This window comes from Artibeus jamaicensis, unplaced genomic scaffold (genome assembly GCF_021234435.1).
Source record: "Artibeus jamaicensis isolate MK-2021 breed Jamaican fruit bat unplaced genomic scaffold, CSHL_Jam_final scaffold_1964, whole genome shotgun sequence".
NCBI classification, from domain to species: domain Eukaryota; kingdom Metazoa; phylum Chordata; class Mammalia; order Chiroptera; family Phyllostomidae; genus Artibeus; species Artibeus jamaicensis.
This window is the reverse complement of record NW_026522030.1, coordinates 55,863,967-55,887,072: the sequence shown is the minus strand read 5'-3', so window position 1 is coordinate 55,887,072 and position 23,106 is coordinate 55,863,967. Positions and strand designations below refer to the sequence as shown.

At 38.7% G+C, this 23,106-nt stretch overlaps 1 protein-coding gene across 9 annotated transcripts in view; it reads right to left on the bottom strand.

Moving 5' to 3' along the window:
- Positions 1-21,833, bottom strand: part of DENND4C (DENN domain containing 4C) — a 133,473-nt gene extending 111,640 nt beyond the window's left edge. For 6 of the 9 annotated variants that reach the window (XM_053656441.1, XM_053656442.1, XM_053656440.1 and 3 more), the window contains exon 1: positions 20,910-20,998. The gene's annotated coding sequence lies outside the window, so the exon portion shown is untranslated. Of the gene's footprint in view, positions 1-20,909; positions 21,000-21,604 lie in introns of those variants that run through there. The other 3 variants (XM_037132360.2, XM_037132356.2, XM_037132354.2) reach the window with 3 other exon arrangements.
- Between the last annotated feature and the right edge of the window lie 1,273 nt (positions 21,834-23,106).

Below are 23,106 nucleotides of genomic sequence, written 5' to 3'. Positions count from 1 at the left end.
CAGGGATCAAAAACCTATTTGAAGAAATGACTGAGGCCCTGGCTGGTATAGCTCAGTGAATTGAGCACAGGCCTGCAAACCAGATAACTGCAGTTCGATTCCCAGTCAGGGCACATGCCTGGGTTGCAGGCCGGTTCCCTGCAGGCCAGTTCCCAGCAGGGGACCCACAAAGGCAACCATACATTGATGTTTCTCTCCCTCTCTCCTTCCCTTGCCCTCTAAAGATAAACAAATAAAATCTTTACAAAAAAATTTTTTAAAAAGGCTGAAAACTTCCCTAATCTGGCGAAGGAAAAAGACACACAAATCCAGAAAGCTGAGGGAGTCCCAAACAACTTGGAACCAAAGAGGCCTATACAGAGACATATCATAATTAAACTATCAAGGCTTAAAGACAAGGAGAAAATCCTAAAAGCCACAAGAGAAAAGCAGGCAGTTACATACAAGGAACACTCATTAGACTGTTGTCTGATTTCTCAACAGAGGCAGTTCAGGCTAGATGGGAATGACATGAAATATTCAAGGTGATGAAAAACAGACCTACAACCAAGGCTACTTTACCCAGCAATGCTATCATTTAAAATCAAAGGAGTTTCCCAGACAAGAAAAAGCTAGAGGAGTTTGTTAACACCAAACCAGTACTGCAACAAATGTTAAAGGACTTGCTTTAAGAAGAAGAAGAAGAGGAAAACAGTTTTACGATAAAATGGCACTAAGTATATGTCTATCAATAATCACCTTAAATGAATGGCTTAAGTGCTCAACCACAAGAAACAGGGGAGCTGAATGGATAAGAAAACAAGACCCATACACATGTGGCCTCCAAGAGACCCAACTCAGATCAAAAGATACACACAGACTAAGAGTAAAGGGATGGAAAAAGATATTTCATGAAAATGGAAAGGAAATAAAAGCTGGGGTAGCAGTACTTATATCTAACAAAACAGACTTTAAAACCCAGGCTACATATAGTAGGAGACAAAGGAGGATAATGATAAAGGGAACAATCCAACAAAAGGATATAACCCTAGTAAACATTTACACACCCAACCTGGGAGCACCTAAACATATGAAGCCAATCTTCGTAGACATAAAGATGGAGATCAACAAAAATACAGTCATAGGGATTTTAACACCCCACTGACTCCAATGGATAGATCTTCCAGACAGAAAATTAACAAGGACACAGTGACCTTAAATGACACACTCATTACATTAGCCAAGATTAAAATGAAGGAGAGAATCCTAGAAGCAGCAAGAGCTAAAGGGACAGTCACCTACAAAGGAGTTCCCATCAGACTGTCAGCAGATTTCTCAAAAGAGACCTTACAGTCAAGAAGGGGCTGGAAAGAAGTATTCCAAGTCATGAAATCCAAAGACCTACAACCAAGATTGCTCTATCCAGCAAAGTTTTCATTTAGAATGGAAGGAGAGATAAAGTGCTTCTCAGATAGGATCAAATTCAAGGAGTTCATCATCACCAAGCCCTTATTATATGAAATGTTAAAAGGACTTACCTAAGAAAAAGAAGATAAAAAAGATAAACAGTGAAAGGACAGCAAACTCACAGTTATTAAGAACCACACCTAAAACAAAAGCAAACTAAGAGGACAGCTAGATCAGGAGTAGAAACATAGAGATGAAGATCTCATGAAGGGTTAGCAACAGGGGAGTGGGAGGAGGGGAAGGGGGAGAAGGTACAGAAAATAAGTAGCATAGACAGTAGATAGAAAATAGATAGGGGGGAGGGTAAGAATAGTAGGGGAAATACAGAATCTAAAGAATCTGAGACACGTGTTCATGAACTAAAGGGGGAAATGGTGGGGGAGGGGTATGCAGGGTGGAGGGTAATGGAGGGGGGGAATAGAACAAATGTAATGGCATAATCAATAAAAAAATAAATTAAAAAAAAAAGAAATGGGTTTAATTGATATAGTCAGAGCATTTCACCCCAAAGGAGAAGAATATACACACTCTTCAAATGCACATAGAATGTTTTCTAGGATTGACCACATGTTAGGACACAAAACAAGTCTCAATAAATTTAAGAAGACTGAAATCATGCCAAACATCTCTGATCTCCATGCTATCTATGGAACTAGAAATCAACCACAAGAACACTGAAAAACATGCAAGAACATGGAAGCTAAATAACATGTTATTAAACAATAAATAGGTCAACAAGATCAAAGAAGAAATCAAAAGGCACCTTGAAACAAATAAAAATGAGGACAAAACAATCCAAAATCTGTGGGACACAGGAAAAGCAATCCTAACAGGGAAATTCACAGCATTGCAGGCCGATCTCAAAAAAAAAAAAGAAGTTCAAATAAATAATCTAATTTTACACTTAAAGAAACCTGAAAAACAACAACAAAGCCCAAAGTGAGTAAAAGGAAGGAAATAATGAAGATCAGAGCAGAAATAAATGAAATGAAATAGAGTCTCGAAAAATAAAGATACAAAAGATCAATGAATCCAAGAGCTGGTTCTTTGGAAAGATAAACAAGATTGACAAACCTTTAAAACCAGATTTATCAAGAAAAAAGGAAAGAGGACCCAAATAAATAAAATTAGAAATAAAATAGGAGAAATAACAACTGACACCAAAGAAATACAAATGGTTGTAAGAAAATACTACGCACAAGTATATGCCAATAAACTGGCCAACTTGGACGAAATGGATAAATTCCTAGAAACATAAAATCTCCCAAAACTAAACCAGGAAGAATCAGAAAATCTAGACAGATTACACTGAGTGAAATTGAAGCAGTAATAAAAAAAACTCTCAACATACAAAAGCTCTGGACTGGATGGCTTCACAGGTAAATTTTACCAAACATTCTGAGAAGGACTAACACTCTCCTTCTCAAATTATTTCAAAAAATTCAAAAGGAGGGAAGGCTCTCAAACTCAATTTTATGAGGCCAGCATTTATCCTTATTCTAAAACCAGATAAAGACAATACAAAGAAAGAAAAGTATATGACAATATCCCTGATGAACACAACACTAAAATCCTCAACAAAATATTGGCAAAATAAATACAGCGATGCATCAAAAAGATCATACACCATGATGAAGTGGGATTTATCCCATGAATGCAAGGTTGGTAGAACATTTCCAAATCAATAAATGTGATTCACCACATAAACACAATGAAGGATAAAAACCACATGATCATATCAATAGATGCAGAAAAAGCATTTGATAAAATCTAGCACCCATTTATGATAAAAACTCAGCAAAGTAGGATCAGAGGGAACATACCTAAAAATAATAAAGGTCATATATGACAAACCCACTACCAGCATCATACTCAATAGGCAACACCTACAACTGTTCATCTCAAGATAGGGAACAAGACAGAGATGTCCACTTTCATCTCTCTTATTCAACATAGTACTGGAAGTCCTAGCCACAGCAAAAGACAAGGAGAAGAAATAAAAGGCATCCAAATTGGAAAGTAAGAAGTAAAATTGTCATTATTTCTAGATGATATGATATTGTATCTAGAGAACCCCAAAGATTCCATCAAAAAACTACCAGAACTGATAAATGAATTCATCAAAGTAGCAGGATACAAATTAATATCCAGAAATCAGTTGCATTTTTACATGCCAATAATGAGCTAAGAGAAAGGGATATTAATAAAATAATCCCATTCACAATAGCTTCAAAAAGAATAAAATATCTAGCAATAAACCTAACCGAGGATGTAAAAGACCCATACTCAGAAATTGTAAGACACCAAAGAAACTGAAGAAGATACAAGTAAGTGGAAGCACATACCATGTTCATGGATAGGAAGAATTAATATCATTAAAATGATGCCCTGGATGGTGTAGCTAGCTCAGTGGATTGAGCATGGGCCTGTGAAGCAAAGAGTCACCAGTTCAATTCCCAGTCAGGGCACATGCCTGGATTGCGAGCAGGTCCCCAGTAGGGGACACATGAGAGGCAACCACACATTGATGTTTCTCTCCCACTCTTTCACCTGTCCCCTCTCTCTAATAAATAAATAAAATATTTAAAAAATAAAATAAAATATCCATACTACCCAAAGTCTTCTATAGATTCAATGCAATTTCTATCAAGATTCCAATGACATATTTCACAGAACTAGAACAGATATTTCAAAAATTTACATGGAACCACAGAAGGCCCCACATAGCAACAATGATCCTTAGAAAGAACAAATTTGGAGGAATCACGCCACCCAATATCAGCTATAATAGTAATCAAAACAGTGTGGTACTGGCATGAAAAGATGCATAGATCAGTGGAAGAGAACAGAGAGCCCAGAAATAAACCCACATCTTTATACTCAATATTTGACAGAGGAAGTAAGCACATACAATGAGCTAAAGATAGTTTATTTGATAAATGGTGTTGGTAAAAGTAGACAGATACATGCAGAAAAATAAGACTAGACCACCTTCTTACACAAGAATAAATTCAAGACAGATTAAAGATAAATATTAGATTTGAAACCATAAAAATCCTAGAAGAAAACATAGGCATTAAAATCTCAGACATAGCTTGTAGCAATAGTTTATCTACTATTATCTCCCCAGGCAAGGGAAACAAAAGAAAAAATAAACAAATGGAACTCCATCAAATTATAAAAGTTTCTGCACAGAAACTTCCTATACAGAAAGGAGACCATCAACAAAAGAAGACCCACAGAATGGGAGAATATATTTGCCAATACATCTGATAAAGGGTTAATATCTAAAATTTATAAAGAAATTACAAAATTCAACACCAAAAACACAAAAACAACCCAATTTAAAAATAGGCAGAGAACCTGGATAGAAAATTCTCCAAAGAGGACATAAAAATAGCCAAGAGACATATGAAGATGCTCAACATCACTAACAATCAGAGAAGTGCAAATTAAAACCAGCCTGATATATCACCTGTCAGAACAGCTATCATCAATAAATCAACGAACAACAAATGCTGGTGGAGAAAGGGGAAACACTTTTGCACTGTTGGTGGGAATGCACACTGCTGCAGCCACTATCGAAAGCAGTATGGAGATGCCTCAAAAAATTAAAAATGGATCTGCCTATTGACCCAGCAATCCCACTTCTAGGAACATACTCTAAGAAACCCTAAATACTAATTCAAAAGAACATAAGCACCCCTATGTTCATTATAGTGTTATTTACAATCACCAAGATAGATATGGAAGCAGCCCAAGTGTCCATCAGTAGATGAGTGGATTAAACAGCTACGGGACAGTTACACAATGGAGTACTACTCAACCGTAAAAAGAAGAAGAAGAAAATTTTACCCTTTACAGCAGTATGGATCGACCTGGAGAATATTATGCTAAGTGAAATAAGCCATTCAGAGAAAGGCAAATACCATATGATCTCACCTTTAACAGGAACCTAAACAACAAAACAAACAAGCAAGCAAAATATAACCAAAGACATTGAAATAAGAACAGGCTGACAGGGACCAGAGGGGAGAGGGGAAAGAATTTCCGGGGAAAGGGGGAAGGATTCACAGGAGCAAGTATTAAGAACACATGGACAAAAACTAAGGCAGAGGACAGAGGAGGGAATGGGAGGGAGGTGGGGTGCACTGGGGGTGGGGAGGGTGGGATGGGATGGAAGTAAAAGACAGAAAACTGTACTTGAACAATAATTAAATTAAAAAAAAAAAACCATTGTCCATGCTGTGATTAACAGAGGGAAAGCAAGGTGGGGAAAGGAAGAAGATGGTAAAAAAGGGATAAATGGTGATAGAAGGAGACTTGACTTGGGATGGTAAACACACAATACAATATACAGATGACATATTATACAATTGTATACCTGAAATGTATGTAATTTTATTAACCAACACCACCCTAATAAGTTCAATTAAAAAAACATGTATAATTCAGAAAAGTAAAATAAATTTTAAAATTAAAATTAAAAAAATAAAAACATGCCCATGCAAAACCTACACACAATATTTATAGTAGCTTGATTCATAATCACCAATAACTGAAAGCAAGAAAGATATTCTTCACCCTGATTGATATGGCTCAGTGGGTTTGGCATCATCCCATAAACTGAAAGGTTGCTGGTTCAATTCTAGGTTACCTGGGCCACACACAGGCATGTGTAGTTGGGGGTATGCAAAAAGCAACTGATCAGTGTTTCTCTGGCACACTGATGTTTCTCACCCTATCTATCTCCCTCCATTCCCTCTCTATAAAAATAAATAAATAAAATCTTAAAAACAAAAAAGACATTCTTCAACAGGTAAATGAACATACTGTGATACATCAAAATAGATGATTCAGTAATTTAAAAAAAAAAAAAAAAGAGCTCTGGTGAGGGCCTGTGAACCAAAGGGTTGCCTGGGTTGCAGATCAGGTACCCGTGGGGGGTACTCAAGAGGCAACTACACACTGATGTTTCTCTCCTTCTCTTTCTCCTTCCCTGCCCCTCTCTCTAAAAATAAATAAATAAAATCTTAAAAAAATTAAAGTTATCAAGCCACGAAAAAATATGAAGAAAACTTAAATGCACATTACAAAGTAAAACAAACAGCCAGTCTGAAAAGCCTACATACTATATGATTTCATTCATATGACATTCTAGAAAGGGAAAAACTACAGAAAGAGTAAAAACACATTAGCTGTTTCCACTACTTTGTGATGAGGTAGAGTGTTGAAGGCAACCATGCATGCAAAATTAAAAAAAAAAATAAACGAACATTGAGGAGGTCAAGGTATCCCCTGAAAGAATGTGGAATAAGTCAAAAGAATGTAACTGTATTACAAATGTGTGAAACAACCTCACTGAAGGTGGTAGGAGGGGAAAGATGCTGACCAAAGTAACTTTACAAGGGAGTGGAGTCTATAAAATTAAAATCAAAAAGAACTGTAAAGAGCCAATCTGGTTGATAAAATTGTTTCCTGCAAGGGTCTGAGTTAACAATTCTAGCACTGCTACATATCTATACTTGGATTAAAAATTGCATAAATGGATGATGAATGGTGGGATCCAGATTTCCTACTGCCAGAGTAGGAATTTACAAATAAACAAGAGGACAAGGCTAGGGTGATCCATGCAGTAATAGATTAAAGTTGGAAACTCAGTTGGAATTCATATTTAGCTTAATATAAATACAGACATTACAAATAGAAAGCTTTTGACTTCTGGTCAAGATGGTGGCGTAGACAGACACACCTCTTTACACAACCACGACAAAATTACAACTGAAATATAGAACCACCATTGCTCAGAACCAACAGAAACAGAGTTGAATGGAAGTCTGACAAACCATGAAATTTTAAAAAACCACAACCATCCACACTGGTAGGGGGAGCACGGATGCTGAATGGGCTGGTCCCAAATCCACGTGTGGTGAATGCCAATTCAGGAGAGATATCTCAGGAGCAAGGGATTCCAGACCCACACCAGGTCCCCAAGTACAGGGTTCCTGTGCCAGACAGGTAAGTCCCCACAACTTCTGGCTGCAATAAAGCAAGGGGAACTGAGTTAGTGGAAGAAACTGCTAGAGCCCCAAGTACTTCCTCTTCTTAAAGAACCCACATTCAGACTCACCTACTAAGACTCACTCCCTCCCAGCTCTGGCACTGGGGCAGCCACTTGAGAGGCACCAGTGGTATGCAGAGAGGCTCAGGCATCTGGCATCAAGTGCAATCAGAGGCCACTGTCTCATTCCTGGACCCTCTCCCTACAGAGTCAGCAGACTGGTACAGTATCTAAGACTCCACCAACCTGGCTTACACTGTTTGACCAGCCTTGGAGATCCCCAGAGACTCTGCCCCACACAATTTACAGGCCCACCCAAGCTGCTTTTCCATATGAACAGCTAGCTGGTATTGGCTCCTGCTTCATAACTTCCTAACTCCTCTCCAACAAGTAGCAGCTGGCCTCAGAGAGCCCCAGGTCTGGCACTAGCAGCCTAGATTCACAGCTTGACTTTGCCTGGGAATCTCCAAGCCCAGCACAAGTCAGCAGCCATCTCAGACTGCTTTACGGCTCAGGGAGGGTGGCCCAGGGCAAACACAGGTGGGGGCTGATGTTGGCCTGCACCATCTGGGAAAACCCAAGGTCAGTGCACCCAGTGGACAACTACAGACCATACTGGAGCAACACCACCCTGACCCTGCAAAGCTGATCCTCCATGGAGGGTAGAGATTGGTAGTAAGTGGTCGCAGCTAATCTTTGCAGCTGACTGGCCTAGGTAAATATCTGCCATTGATCTGACAACAGCAACCAATGCTTAGCCCACACAAAGGGAACACCTGAATACCCAGCTTGGGTGATATGGGAGGCTGTGCCACTGGACCCTACAGGACACCTACTACATTAAGCCACACTACCAAGACACAGAGTCAAAGCAGCTCTACCTAATACATAGAAATAAACACAGGCAGGCTGCCAAAACAAGGAGACAAACATGACCCAAATGAAAGGACAGATCAAAACTACAGAAAAAGAGCTAATCAGAATGAAGATAAGCAATCTATCAGATCCAGAGTTCAAAACACTGGTTATAAGGATGTTCAAAGAACTTAGTGAGAATCTCAGCAGCAGAAAAAAGACCCAATCAGAAAAGAAGGATACACTAATTGAAATAAAGAACAATTTACAGGGAAACCACAGTACAGTGGATGAAGCCAAGAATCAAATCAATGATTTGGAATATAAGGGAGCAAAAAACAACCAATCAGAAAGAACATGAAGAAAAGAGAATTCAAAAATACGAGGATAGTGCAAGCAGCCTCTGGGACAACTTTAAGCAATCTTACATTTGCTTCATTGGGGTGCCAGGAGGAGAAGAGAAAGAACAAGAAACTGGAAATCTATTTGAAAAAATAATAACAGAAAAATTTCCCTAATTTGGTGAAGGAAATAAATATCCAAATCCAGGAAGCACAGAGAGTCCCAAACAAGATGGACACAAGAAGGCCCATCCCAAGACACATCATAATTAAAATGCCAAAGGTTAAAGTAAAGAAATAGGAGGGGAGAATGTGGGAGAATGGGTGAGAGGTGAGGAGATAAGGGAGTACAGATAGGTAGTTACAGAATAGCCATGGAGATGTAAAGTACATTATAGAAAAGGGAGTAGCCAAAGAACTTATGCGTATGACCCATGGACATGCACAAGGGTGAAGGACTACCTGATGGAGTGAGCGGTTTTAGTGGAGGGGAGCTAAAGGGGAAAATATCACGACAACTGTAATAGCATAATCAATAAAACATCATTTAAAACAAACAACCTAGTCAAAAATAAAGATTTATAGACATGTATGTAATAGATTAATATACACAAGTATATTTCCTTGTTCAATCAGCTGAGAAACCCTAGAAGCAATGACACTCCAATAGAGTAGCAATCAGCATACCTAACACAGATTTTGGTTTCTAACACCATTCTCCATAAAAGGAATTAAAGCTTCTTAAAGAAATGGGTGATTGATTATAGGACTGGGAGAGGAAGTATACAAAATGAGTGTGGAGCATGTTTTTTAGTACCAGAACGTAAGTACTCAAAAAATAAGCAAACAGTCCTTGGCCAGGTAGATCCGGTTCATTCCCAGACCAGAGCACATACAAGAAAATAATGAATACATAAATTAGTGGAACAACAAATTTCAATCTTTCTCCTTCCCTCTTTCTCTCTCCAATCCCCCTTTCTCACTCCCTTCCTCTCTCCAAAATCAATAAATAAATTCACTTAAAAAATAATCAAACAAACCAACCCACACTGATAGGTATCTGTTAAAGAAATACAGGTGCCAAATGAACAAGCTCTCAATAGCCAAAGCTGGAATAATATAAATAAAGTAGTACTGGATTATAGCCCAAAGTATAAAACAAATACCCATAAGCCCATACTGATATAAATCAATGATATTAATAAGTTAAAAAATAAATAAAGGAAAAGAGACAAATGTCCCATGCAAAATAATTCCAAATAACTTACGTAGATACTCTGCCTTCAAAAAATGACTATAAATCCTTACTGCTTAAGTGTGGGAAAAGCTTAGTGATTTCCTTCCAAAGAATACAGAATGGAAAGGACAAAGAAGGGACTAATACTACAGTGGAGCAACATGGCAAACATTACCTCAGCCAGGTAATCAAGATCATCCTTGAGGTCATATATCATGTTGACAGTATGTACCCTGGATATAATGTGATGAAAATGGCACTTAACTTCTGTGATTTTCCTCACAAAACCCCATAACCTCAGTCTAATCCTAAGAAAAATATCACAAAAATTCTAATACAGGAAGGGATATTCTACAAAATGCCTGACCAGTACTCCTCAAAACTGTCATGGTCATCAAAAATAAGGAAAGAGAAGTTGTCATAAGCAATAGTAGCCTAAAAAGAAGACACGACAACCAAATGTAATATCATATGTGGATGGGATCCTGGAACAGAAAAAAAAAGACATTAGGTGAAAAAACAAATATGAATAAACTATAGACTTTAGTTAATAATAATAATACATCAATATTGGTTTGTTAATTAGTATGGTAACAAACTATACTAATGTAAGATATTACTACTAGAAGAAACTAGGTCTGGCTTATAAGGAACTCTGTAAAACCTTAATGTTTCTGTATATCTAAAACTGTTCTAAAAATAGTCTATTTTTAAAAAGGTACAAAGATTGAAAAAGATATAACATGCAAATTTTAATCGTAAGAAAGCTCAACTGGCCACATTAGTAACGAGCAAAGGAAGACTTCAGAGCAGGATAAAAAGAAACATTTTGCACTTCTGGCCAAGATGGAGGCATAGGTGGAAACACTGTACCTCCTCACACAACCCAACTTAAGGACAACAAAGATTTAGAAACAAAAACACAACCAGAACAAATAGAAAATTGAACTGTACTAAAGTCCGACAACAAGAAACCATTCATCCAGACAGGTAAGAGGGGCGGAATCGGAGGCCGGCAGATAAGGATCCTGGAGGCTGGCGGAGAAGGGTCCCAGCAGGAAGAGGCTGTGGTTAGCAGAACCAGACATGGGAGGAAACGAGCAAACCCAGTGAGATGGGCAAGGTGGCTGGCTGACCATGGACACACATTCGCATGCAGATAAACCAGGCAAAAAACGGGCAGTGAGACAAACCGCACAACCCAGGGTCCCAGCAATGGGAAATAAAGCCTACCAGCACCAACTGAAAAAAACTTTCAGGGGTTGAGGTGCCAGGAGAGGCTCCCAGCCTCACAGGAGAGTTTGTTGGAGAGACCCACAGGGTCCTAGAATGTACACAAGCCCACCCACCTGGGAACCAGCACCAGAAGGGCCCAATTTGCTTGTGGGAAGCAGCAGAGGGGACTAAAATCTGAGAGCAGAGCAAGCACCACTGCTCCCTCTCTGACTCCGCCTCCACATACAACATCACAACACAGCAACTGGGTTGCCCTACCCTGGTGAACACCTAAGGCCCTGCCCCTCATATATAACAGGCACAAACAGACAAAAACAGTATGGCTCAAACAAAAGAACAGCTCAAAGGCCCAGAGCCAATACTTCTAAGCAACCAAGAGATAGCCAAACTATCAGATACACAGTTCAAAACACTGGTGATCAGGATGCTCACAGAACTGGTTGATTTTGGTCGCAAATTAGATGAAAAAATGGAGGCTATGCTAAATGATATGAAGGAAAATACACAGGGCACCAATAGTGATGGGAAGAAAACTGGGACTCAAATCAATGGAGTGGACCAGAAGGAAGAAAGAAACAACCAAACAGAAAAGAAGGAAAAAACAAGAATTCAAAAAAATGAAGAGAGGCTTAGGAACCTCCAAGACATCCTAAAACATTTCAACATCCAAATTATAGGGGTACTAGAAGGGGAAGAGAAACAGCCACCAGTGGAAAACTTCTTTGAACAAATAATAAAGGAGAATTTCCCCAATCTGGCAAAGGGAATAGACTTCCAGGAAATCCAGGAAGCTCAGAGAGTCCCAAAGAAGTTGGACCCAAGGAAAAACACATCAAGGCACATCATCATTATATTACCCAAGATTAAGATGAATGAGAGAATCCTAGAAGCAGCAAGAGATAAGGAGACAGTCACCTACAAAGGAGTTCCCATCAGATTGTCAGCGGATTTCTCAAAAGAGACCTTACAGGCAAGAGGGGGCTGGAAAGAAGTATTCCTAGTCATGAAAGACAAGGACCTACATCCAAGATGACTCTATCCAGCAAAACTTTCATAGAATGGAAGGACAGATAAAGTGCTTCTCAGCTAAGGTCAAGTTCAAGGAGTTCATCGTCACCAAGCCCTTATTACATGAAATGTTAAAGGGACTTATCTAAGAAAAAGGAGTTAAAAAATATGAAGAGTGAAAGGACAGCAGTTATTAACAACCACACCTAAAACAAAAGCAAACTAAGGAAACAACTCGAACAGGAGCGGAGACACAGAAATGGAGATCACATGGAGGGTTAGCAACAAGGAAATGGGAGGAGGAGAAGTGGGGAGAAGGTACAGAGAATAAGTAGCATAGATGGTGGGGAGAAAATAGATGGGGGGAGGGCAAGAGTAGTGTGGGAAATGTAGAATCTAAAGAACTTGGGACACATGAACTAGAGGGGGGAATGGGGAGGAGTGGGTGTGCAGGATGGAGGGGAATGAAGGGGGGAAATGGGACAACTGTAATGGCATAATCAATAAAATATAAAAAAGAAACATTTCATAATAACAATAAAATAGTTAATCTATCAAGGTATAACAATACTAAACACGTATACACCTAACAAGCAAGTGTCAAAGTCTTTGAAGCAAAACCTGACAAACTTAAAAGACAAGATAGACAGATCTACAATTAGAGTTCAACAGTCCTCACTCAGTAATTCATAGAACAAATATACAGAAAATCAGATATGATACGTAAAAGTTGAAGAACACTATCAACTAAGCACATTGAAATATATAGAACACTCCACTAAACAATAGCAAAATAGCTCTTTTTAAGTGCACATAGAAAATTCACCAAGATATACTATACACTACAAAGGAGTTCCTACTTTACAAGCCTGGATAAATTTAAAAGAATATAAATCATATAGGATATATTTTCTGACCAAATAGAATTAAATTTAGAATCAGTAATAGAAAGATAGCTTATAAAATCCCCAAGTATTTAAAAATCAAATGACACTCTTCTAAATAATCCATAGATCAAAGAAGAAATCACAAGAGAAATCAGAAAATATTTTGAACTTAATGAAAAAAAAAAACATAAATCAACTTGTGAGCTATAGCTAAAGCAGTGTTTACAAGAAAATCTATAGCTTTAAGCACTTATATCAGAAGAGAGAAGTTTTTAATCAATGATTTAAGTGTCCACCTTAAGATGATTAAAAAAAAAGTATTAAACCAAGAGTAAATAGAGGGAAAAATTAAAAGCATAAATAAAATTGAAAATGAACAAGAAATAGCAATTGAAATCAATATTTCTAAGTCAAGAAAAAAGCAAGAGGGAGGAATCACTAATATGAGGGATGATAGAAGGTAATCGTTTCAGATTCTTTAGACACTAAAAATATAAGAAGGTTATAAACACTTCAATGCCAATAAATTCAACAACTCAGAAGCAAATCTAAAGATTGCCAGTAACCACTAGAAATAAGAAACAAGGAAGGATTCTTTCCTATAACCTCACTCAGAGGGAGCATGTTCCTGCTGACACCTTGATTTCACACTTCTAGATTCCAGAAATGTGACAGAACACATTTCTGTTACTTTAAAGCACATGGTTTGTGCTGATTTAAGGCAAGCCTAGGGAAGCTTTGTGAATAATATTTTTTAAATATTTTGGATGCAATGGCATAAAAATGTATTAAATTTAATGTCACTTGCTACTTCTTAGTGTGGGGCTACTAGAAAATTTAAAATTACATATATGGCTTAACACTTTATTTCTAGTGAATAGCACCAATCTAGTGGCAATAAGGTAAGAAAAAGGGAAAGGTATACTGATTGGAAATGAAGAAGACAATTTGTCTTTTTCTGTAGACATTATGATTCTGCATGAAGAAAATCCTAAGAAATCTACATAAAAGCTACTAGAATTAAAAAATGAATTTAGTTAGGTAACAGAATACAAAGTCAATATACAAAAGAATTAACTATTTTTATAAACTGTTAACTGAAAAAAAATTTTAAATATAGTATCACAAAAGACAGTATCAAAAAACATGAAATACTTAGGGATAAATTAAGTAAAATATGTACAGGACCTATAAAATGAAAATACTACAGAAAGAACTTAAAAAGAAAATAAATAAATGGAGAAATAAGCAATGTTAAAGTATTAGAAGATTAAGCATCATTTAGATGTCAATTTTCCTCATACGGGTTTTTTTTTTTTGGTAGAAATTGACAAGCTCATTTGACACTTTATATGAAAATGCTACAGATCTAAAACAATCAAAGCAATTTTGAAGAAAAAGACAATATTGAAGGATAAACACCTCCTAATTCTAAGACTTGCTATGTAATAAAGACAAGATAATAAGATAATATTGGCTTAAGGATAAAGATATATAAACCAATGAAAAAGAGAAAGAAACCAATGAAAACGGAAAGATCAGAATAGACCCATAAGAAACAAGTAAAAAGGAATCAGCTTGCATATAACTTCCAAACTAGTAAGAAAAGGGGGCAAGGGAGGTGAACAGAGGAAGAAAAGGAGGAAGGGAGAAGTTTTACAAAAGAAAATAAAAAGGTACTATAATAATTATCTCCCTATCCAAATAGGGTGATTAGGAGAAACCTCTCAGAAAATGTAACATGTAAATGGAATAGCATATAGAAGGGCTCTGAGGCAAAGAACTTGATAGTAGGCTGGTATAACAGATACACAATAGACAAGAAAAAGATAGGCTTAAGAGAGAGGGCTTTCAAATCAGAGAAAAATGCTTGTATTATATAAGAGTTCTCAATTCTATCCACTTTTTCATCCATCCCTACCATTGCTGTTCTTAGTCCTCACCTAGACACCTTCAAGCTGTTCTCTCAATCTATCTTTCACAATAGATCCAAAGATATTTAACAGCTTAAAGTCATTAAATGGCTCCCTGTTCCTCACAATGTATGATTGTAATTTCTTATTTGACTCTTAATACCCTTCTTGATATAGCTTACTCCCAAACTGCCTCCAAAACTACCTGTGCCAAACACTAAATTACTTGCATTTAAATACTGAGTTGGCCAAAAAGTCTGTATGGTTTTTTCCATAAAATAAAAAGATGCTTTTCATTTTCACAAATAACTTTATTGATTTGTATACTGTGAGTATGTCAGCTACCCCCTGAGGGGTAGAACATTGACTGCTCTTGATTAATGTCTCAATTTGATCTCTATCAACTTCAAATGGTCTGCCCCACCCTGGAGTATTATCCAGTGAGAAATCTCCAGCACAAAACTTCGCAAACCACTTTGGACCCATTTCATCAGGCACAACACCTTCTCCATACACTGCACAAATTTTTTTCTTTTTTGCATTTCATTTGTGTTTTTACCTGCCTTGAAATAATAAAGCATAATATGCCAAAACTGTTGCAAATTTTCTTCCATCTTCGATATTAAAATGGCTACACAAAAATTCACTCAATTTGATTAAGTTTTTTTAAATGATTGCTGGTATGACAGTTATCACAATACAATCTAACAAAATTGTTTCAAATGAAGTTGAAGACAACTAAGCACTAATAGAGCCATCTTAGAGAAAAAACAAACTTTTTGGCCAATCCAATAAAATTCATCATTCTTTTGTTACTTGGTGCCTTTTAACATCATTCTTCGAGTGTTAAATCAAATGTCTCCTATGTAAGTCACCTCTAATTGACATAACTAGGTATTTCTCTCTTCTCATGGCACCCCTTGCTATACTCTAGATTTGTTAGGTTGTACTTATGGTGCTTACTTATAAAACTGTTTATCATACTAGACTTTAATATTCAGACTGTATGTTATTCATCTTTTTATCCCTAGCAGGTTAGTATCCATTTAACAATTTTTACATAATTAAAAAGATATTCTTATGCTGTTATATTTAGGTATCACCAAATTAAGACATAAAGAAACTACTAAATACAAAATTTTAAAAATCAAGATTCAAGGAATCCTTTAAATATTTCATACTTTTAAAAAAATCCTGTAAAAAGATTTCTCTGTAAGTCAAAAGATTATAAATCCAGATTTGTAAATATAAGGTCTGATTGAAACAAGGTACACTTAGAAACACATGCCCTACAATATTACAGTAAGAATTAAGAATTCTTAGAGGAGCCAAGGTTGGATAGCTCAGTTGGTCAGAGTATCGTCCCCTAATGCTGCCAAGGTTGCAGGTTTGATCCCTGGTCAGGGCACCTATAAGAATCAACCAATGGGTACTTGAACAACAGTTAAAAAAAAAAAATCAACCAATGAATGCATAAATAGTTGGAATTACAAATCAATGTTTCTTTCTATCTCAAATCAATGAATTAAAATTTTTTATAAGAATATTACTTATTATATTGTATAAGTAAAATTAACAGACACAGAAACTTGTAGTAAGTCAGTCACAGGGAGAATTATGAGTTTATATTTTGATTCCTACTCAATTGATTCAACTCAATACACACATCTACAGTTTTACACCTTGCTTTTTAATTCTGTTCTCAATTAAATTCTGTAATATAGAAGCCCTAGTGATCCACTGCAAAGAAGTAGTTCAAAAAATATTTACTTTTTCAAAGGTGAAGGATTAAGAAGTACAAATTGGTAATTACAAAATAATAATGGGGAAGTAAAGTACAGCATATGGTAGATACTGGGTTGGTCAAAAAGTCCATTACTATTTTTTTTTCTGTACAACAGTTCTAGTAGTGCTTAGTTGTCTTCAACTTCACTTGAAATTATTTTGTTAGATTGTAGTGTAACAGCTGTCATATCCATGCATTTAAAAAAAACTTATCAAAATGGGTGAATTTTTGTGTAGCCATTTTAATATTGAAGATGGAAGAAAACACACAACATTTTCAGCATACTATGCTTTACTACTTTAAAGAAAGGTAAAAACACAACTAAAATGCAAAAAAATATTTGTGCAATGTATGGAGAGAGTGCTCTGACTGATCAAAAGTGTCAGAAGTGGTTTGCGAAGTTTCTTGGTATTACTGACATTTTGGCCAAATAATTCTTTGCTGTGAGGCTGTCTTATGCATTGGAAGATGTTCAGCAGCAACCCTGGCCTCTACTGACTAGAAGCCAATAGTAGGAGATAGCCAACACACTCAAAATATCCAAATCAATAAAGCTACTGACGAAAATTAAAAAATGTGTCTTTTACTTTACAGAAAAAACATAACATATTTTTTGGCCAGCCCAATATATAGTCAATAATATTGTAATAATTATGCATGGTGCCAAGGGGTTGTGGAAACATCAGGGGGAACATACTTACTATAAAGTATATCATTGTCTAACCACTATACAGTACACATGAAACTAATACAAAATAATATAGAAACTCTAACTAAAAATTTTAAACAGAATATTTTAGCAAAAAAATACTTTTTTTTAATCCTCACCCAAGAACATTTTTTTCGTTGCTTTTAGAGAGAGAGGAAAGGAGAGAAAAAGGGAGAAAGAGAAACACTGATGCCAGAGAGAAGCAACCATGGTTGCCTCCCATAGGCACCCAGACCTGGGATCATATGGGGTACATATAAGCCTAGCCCAGGATCAAGGATCAAATCCTTAACCTAGTTATGTGTCCCAACCTGGAATCGAACCGACAACCTTTTGGTTACTGGATGATGCTCCAACCAACTAAGCCACATCAGCCAGTGCAAAAAAGAAAACAAACAAACAAAAAAAAACCTCAACCTTTTTCAAAGATTTTTTAAAAAATTTGTCTTGGACCATATGTTAGCAAAGAAATTTCATTATAGCATTATTTTAAGAGTAAAAACAGTGCAATTACTAAAATGTCAAAAAATAGAAAAAGGTTAAACAAACTGTACAGTAAAACTATTACAAAACCATAAGAGTAATATGCAGCACCAAGCAAAACATGTTATGTTTAAAAAGACAATTATATAAATATTAACAACAGAATTATAAACAAGTATAGATATAACTAGTATATTATACCAATTAACATATTATGTAAGTATACTATTATGCTGCATACCTGAAACTAATATAACATTGAAAAAAGAAAATAAACAATATTTTAAAATATATATTATACAAGTATAATAGAATTAAAGTACAAAAAATGTAAATGTACAATAAGAGAATTATTTTTATATTTCCTTTATGTTATATTATTTTACAATAAAAAAAGATTTTCAAATACCACACTTGGTTCTATTACTCCTACTTACATAAGTACTATGTACAAATATAAGTAGAAAAAAATTAAGTTTCTAAACTACCTAACATTGCCCCACAAAAATACTGTGTTAAATTTTAAATAATAATGCCAAAGACCTATTGGTTCACACCAGCTGTCCTATTTACAACTTTCTCCAAATTTTAACTCTTATAAAGTTTTTAAAAGTTAAACTTATAAAGTGATAAAGTCCCTTATAAAGGGATCTCCAATTCCAACAAAACATTCCATTATTACAAGTCTGTCAAACTGACAACCTGAAAGATACAAATCGTGGCATCAGTATAGAGAAGATAAAATTTTAATTCATGTATTGTTATGCTTATTTGACCTAAGTTTCAGTAAACATTATATTGGAAATTTAAATCAGAAAGACCAAATGAAACAACCTATCTCTGTGACTCAGCAGCTTTCTTTTTCACTTTACAATCTGTGCTTAAGTTGCAAGGATAAGACTGAAACCTAACTTCCAAACTGAGCGGCAAAATCAATGTGAAATCTTATCTGTCTTGGCAAAAAACTCCAATGAAAACACAAAATGTATTGGTCTTTAACTGGCAGATATATAAGGAGCAACGGTGCCTAGTTGGGTTATTATTTACCATGCAAAATCCCTTATGTATAGCTACAAATTACCTTTTATTGCAGATACTTAACGTATTTCTTTATAGAGAATACCTCAGACAAATAACTTCTAAGTCTGGCACCATGAACTGTTACAGCCTACACATCCCTGGAGTTCCTTGTAATTCAAAACATTTGCGTTTTAAGAACAATCTCCACACATCAACTCTACTGCCAATTTCTTCAGCTGAAGCTCAAGTTTATACCACAAAATACTATATTTACTCCCAACAACAGAATGCAAATTTACAAATTATTCAAGTGTAAAATATTCCGAAATACAACGTCAACATTTCTACCACAGATTTTCTACTATCCAAATTAACCAGTCTAGACAGTAGTACACTTAGTGTGATACTATGGCGAAACTCAAATGACATTATCAGTTCCCTAAAATCAGTAATGCAAAAAATTCAGATCCCTAATCCAAAATGCCCACAAGAGACACCAACAAAGAGAAAGTGTAGACTGAGTTTGCCATTACCAGAAAAACGAGTCAAAGCAACCTATGTGAGGCTTCCACATGAATACAAATCTAAGCTCATTTCTGAGCTCCTAGTCCCACACCAAAAAGGCAGTTTACTAACTTTTTTAAATACCAAGAAAATAAAATAATAGGTGGGGGTTTTTTTGCATGGTTATACTGATCAATAAATGGTATTAAGGCTCAGAGATGTTTTCCTTTTGTAACTAATTTTGCTCCTTTATCACACGTGTACACAGAAAACTGCTGCGCATTTCAGATAGCTGCTGAATACACGTGATCACCTCAAATCAAATATTTGAAAAATTAGCGCCTTAGCACAAATATTCCCCCCTATCTTACAATACTACACCTTTCAACTTCTAAACCGGAGACCGAAAGTGAAAACCTCTTCTGCTGTCAATTGGAGCCTCAGGAGACCGCCTTAACACTGGTCTGCACACAAGCAGGCAACTTCAATTTAGTCGATTTTCCAGACTACAAGGCCTAACAAATCTGAGAAAAACACACAGACTGCTGAGGGCTCCTTTCTGAAGTTGACACTTTCCCTCACATTTGCACAAGTAACTGCGGTAACTGCCCTAAATTTTGCCGTATGAAACAGACACGCAATGGGGGGGGGGGGGGGGGCTACTATTTAAAAACTGGGTCACTCCTTCTTCTGATGAGGCACGGTCTTCCGGAGGGAAAGGTCCATGCAGCGGAAAAGCGGAGACAAAATGACAGCATCCTCGACACAGAAAAGTTACAGCTCTTTACAACAGTCAGCACTGGGCGCTCAGTTGGTTTTGTGTTTAGTCAGTCACTTAGAATTGCACGAACCTGCCTTCCTTAAAGTCATCCCCAACAAAGAAGTCCTGAGGAACGACTAAGGCAGAGGAGGAAATGCTCTCAATTCACCTGTGACACCTGCCCAAGCACCCAGTTCTCCCCCGCCGCGTTCCGCGATCCCCGTGGAGAGTCCCTAACTCCACGCCCGCCTCTGCCACCACCCCCTCAGACACTGCCCCATGCCCGCCCTTTCCCCATCTTGCCCCCGTCCAGGCAGCAGTCGCCCCGGTAGTCCCCAGAGCCCAGACTCCTCGCGCTTCCACGCCAGTAATTCTCGGGAACCCGGCGGCGCGGAGAGGCCCTCCCTGGCACTGTCTCTCCCCATCACGCCCCGCAGGCTGCGGGGACTCCCTGCCCCCCGGAAGCCCCGAAGAAACTAGGCCCGGAATGCCATGCCCAGCCGCTCTTCGCCGGCTCGCGCGCCCCATCCAGGTAGGCCTTCGGAACTCCCCACCTCCACCTCCGAGCTGCTACCTGCCCCGCACCTTCCCCGCTCGGCAGCACGGGCCCGGAGGGGGCGCGCGGAGGGATCCTCCGCAGAAGGCCCTTCACAGGAGACTCACCTGCCGCCTGCTCCTCCTTCAGCGCCAACCAGACACAGCCCCTTTCTGGGGCATGAAAGCGCCGACTTCGCGGTCTAGGCGCCCGGGGCAGGGCCGGGCAGGGCCGGGCGGGGACGTGTTCTCGCGGCGGCCGCCGCCGCAGCTGCTGCAGTCGCAGCCACGGCCCTATCTGCGCCTGCGCCGCCTCAAAGGCGAGGTGTGGAGGGGCACTGCTTGCAGCGAGGGGTAACGGCCCGGAGAGCAAACTCGCGCTGTCGCCTCTTCTCACAGCAGCCCAGCCGTACGGGCGGCGGGTCGCCTAGGAGCCGCCTGAGGCACGGCCATCCCCACAGCTGACGGCCATGTTTCTGTTCCCTTTTTCTCCACCCCCCCTTCCGCCCCTTTCCACAGAACAGCACTTTCCTTCCCTCCTCCCTCTCCTTTTCCTACTGCGGAAAAGGGCGTGGGGGAGGGGTGGGACCGGGAGGATGTGGGGGCGGGGCAGCGCCCAGCCCCGCCCCCGGGGAGGGCCGAGGCCCAGCAGCCACAGCTCCGTCTCCTCGCCCGCCGCGACCCCCGCGAATGTGGGTCACCAGCTGGGTCAGCTAGCGAGAGCCCCTGCTCCGCGTCAGAGTTGCGGGGCGCTAGCAGAAACTGGGGAGGAGAAAGGGCCCAGGGTGCTGCCTTGCACCCCTTCCTTCCGAGCCCAGACTCACCTTGTTCTATAGGTTCATTGCTTTGGTCTCAGGCAGGTGGCGGCTGATTCTCGGATCTTTTAAAGGTGGAGAAAGTGATGCCGAATCGCTCAAAGTCACTGAGGAGAGTTGAAAGAGGGATGCAGGTCTCTGGACAAGAAGATTCCTTCCCGGGGTGGGAGTTAGAATTTCCACACGTGACTGCGGGCCTCCGAGGCCGGAGAGCGGCCCGCCGGTTGCTCCTTCCCGCCTGCAGCGCCGGGTGAGAGCCCTTGGCCGCGTTCGACGTCACCACCTCGGCTGAGGTTTCAGAATGGGAACTCCGAATGTGGAAATCGCTTATTTAAATAATCAGTGCTCTCCTGCTTCCTAAGTGTAGCTTCCTCATCCACGCGAATTAAGGCAAGGTCCTTTTGCCTTAATGCGAATCTTGCGAGATATTTTTGGCAACGGTTTGAAGTGAGAAAGAATAACAGTTATTCTATGAGAAGCAAATAATTTGAAACAAATTAGGCAAATTGTTACCTCCTGCCCCTCCCCGCCGCCCACAATTTGGCGGGTGGCTTCACAGATTTCCTGTCTAGTCAAAATTGAATCTGGTAAGATTTGTGTACATTTAATGAGTACTCACATATAATGACAATTTTCCTAAGAATCACTCTCACTCAATCTGTGTTTTTGACAAGAAGTATGAAATCTGACCTGGCTGGTGTGACTCGGTGGGTTGAGCGATGGCTTTTGTACTGAAATGTTGCTGGTTCAATTCCCAGTCAGGGCAAATGCCTGGGTTGCAGGCCAGGTGCCCTGTTGGGAGCCTGTGAGAAGCAACGGATATCTCTCACACACTGATGTCTCTCTCCCTCTCTTTCTCCCTCCCTTCTCCTCTCTCTAAAATAAATAAATAAGATCTTTAAAAATGAAAAATATGAAATCAGACCATGGTTGTGAGGGCCCTGTTGTCAATTTACTTCTGAAGTTTCTTGCATATATGGATAACTTGAATTTTGCAGCCAACAGCAGAAACTGTTTTCCTCACTACATTAGCAGTCTGAATCAATTGAGTAGAAATGCACAGTAACAGAGATATGACTTATTTAATAATACTTTAGAGTTAGTTTGAGCCCATCGAAACCAAACTTTGACATTGATAATGTAAACAGAAGTTTAATGCTTAGAAATTTAACTTGTGGACTTCTTGTCCTTCTTTTCTCAAGGTCAAATTTTTAATAGTTTAAAACATTTAGCCCTGGTTGGTGTGGCTTAGTGGACTAAGCACCGGCCTGTGAACTGAAGCATAGCCAGTTCGATAACCAGTTAGGGCATATGTCTGGGTGTGGGCCAGGTCCCTAGTTGGTGGCCTGCCATAGGCAGCCTATTGGTGTTCCGCTCCCACATTGATGTTGATGCTTCTCTCCTTCTCTTCCTCCCTCACTTCCCCTATCTCTAAAAATAAAATATTTTGAAACATTTAGTATAGCCCTGGCTCAGTTGGTTGGAGCATCATCTGGTAGATAGTCACAGCA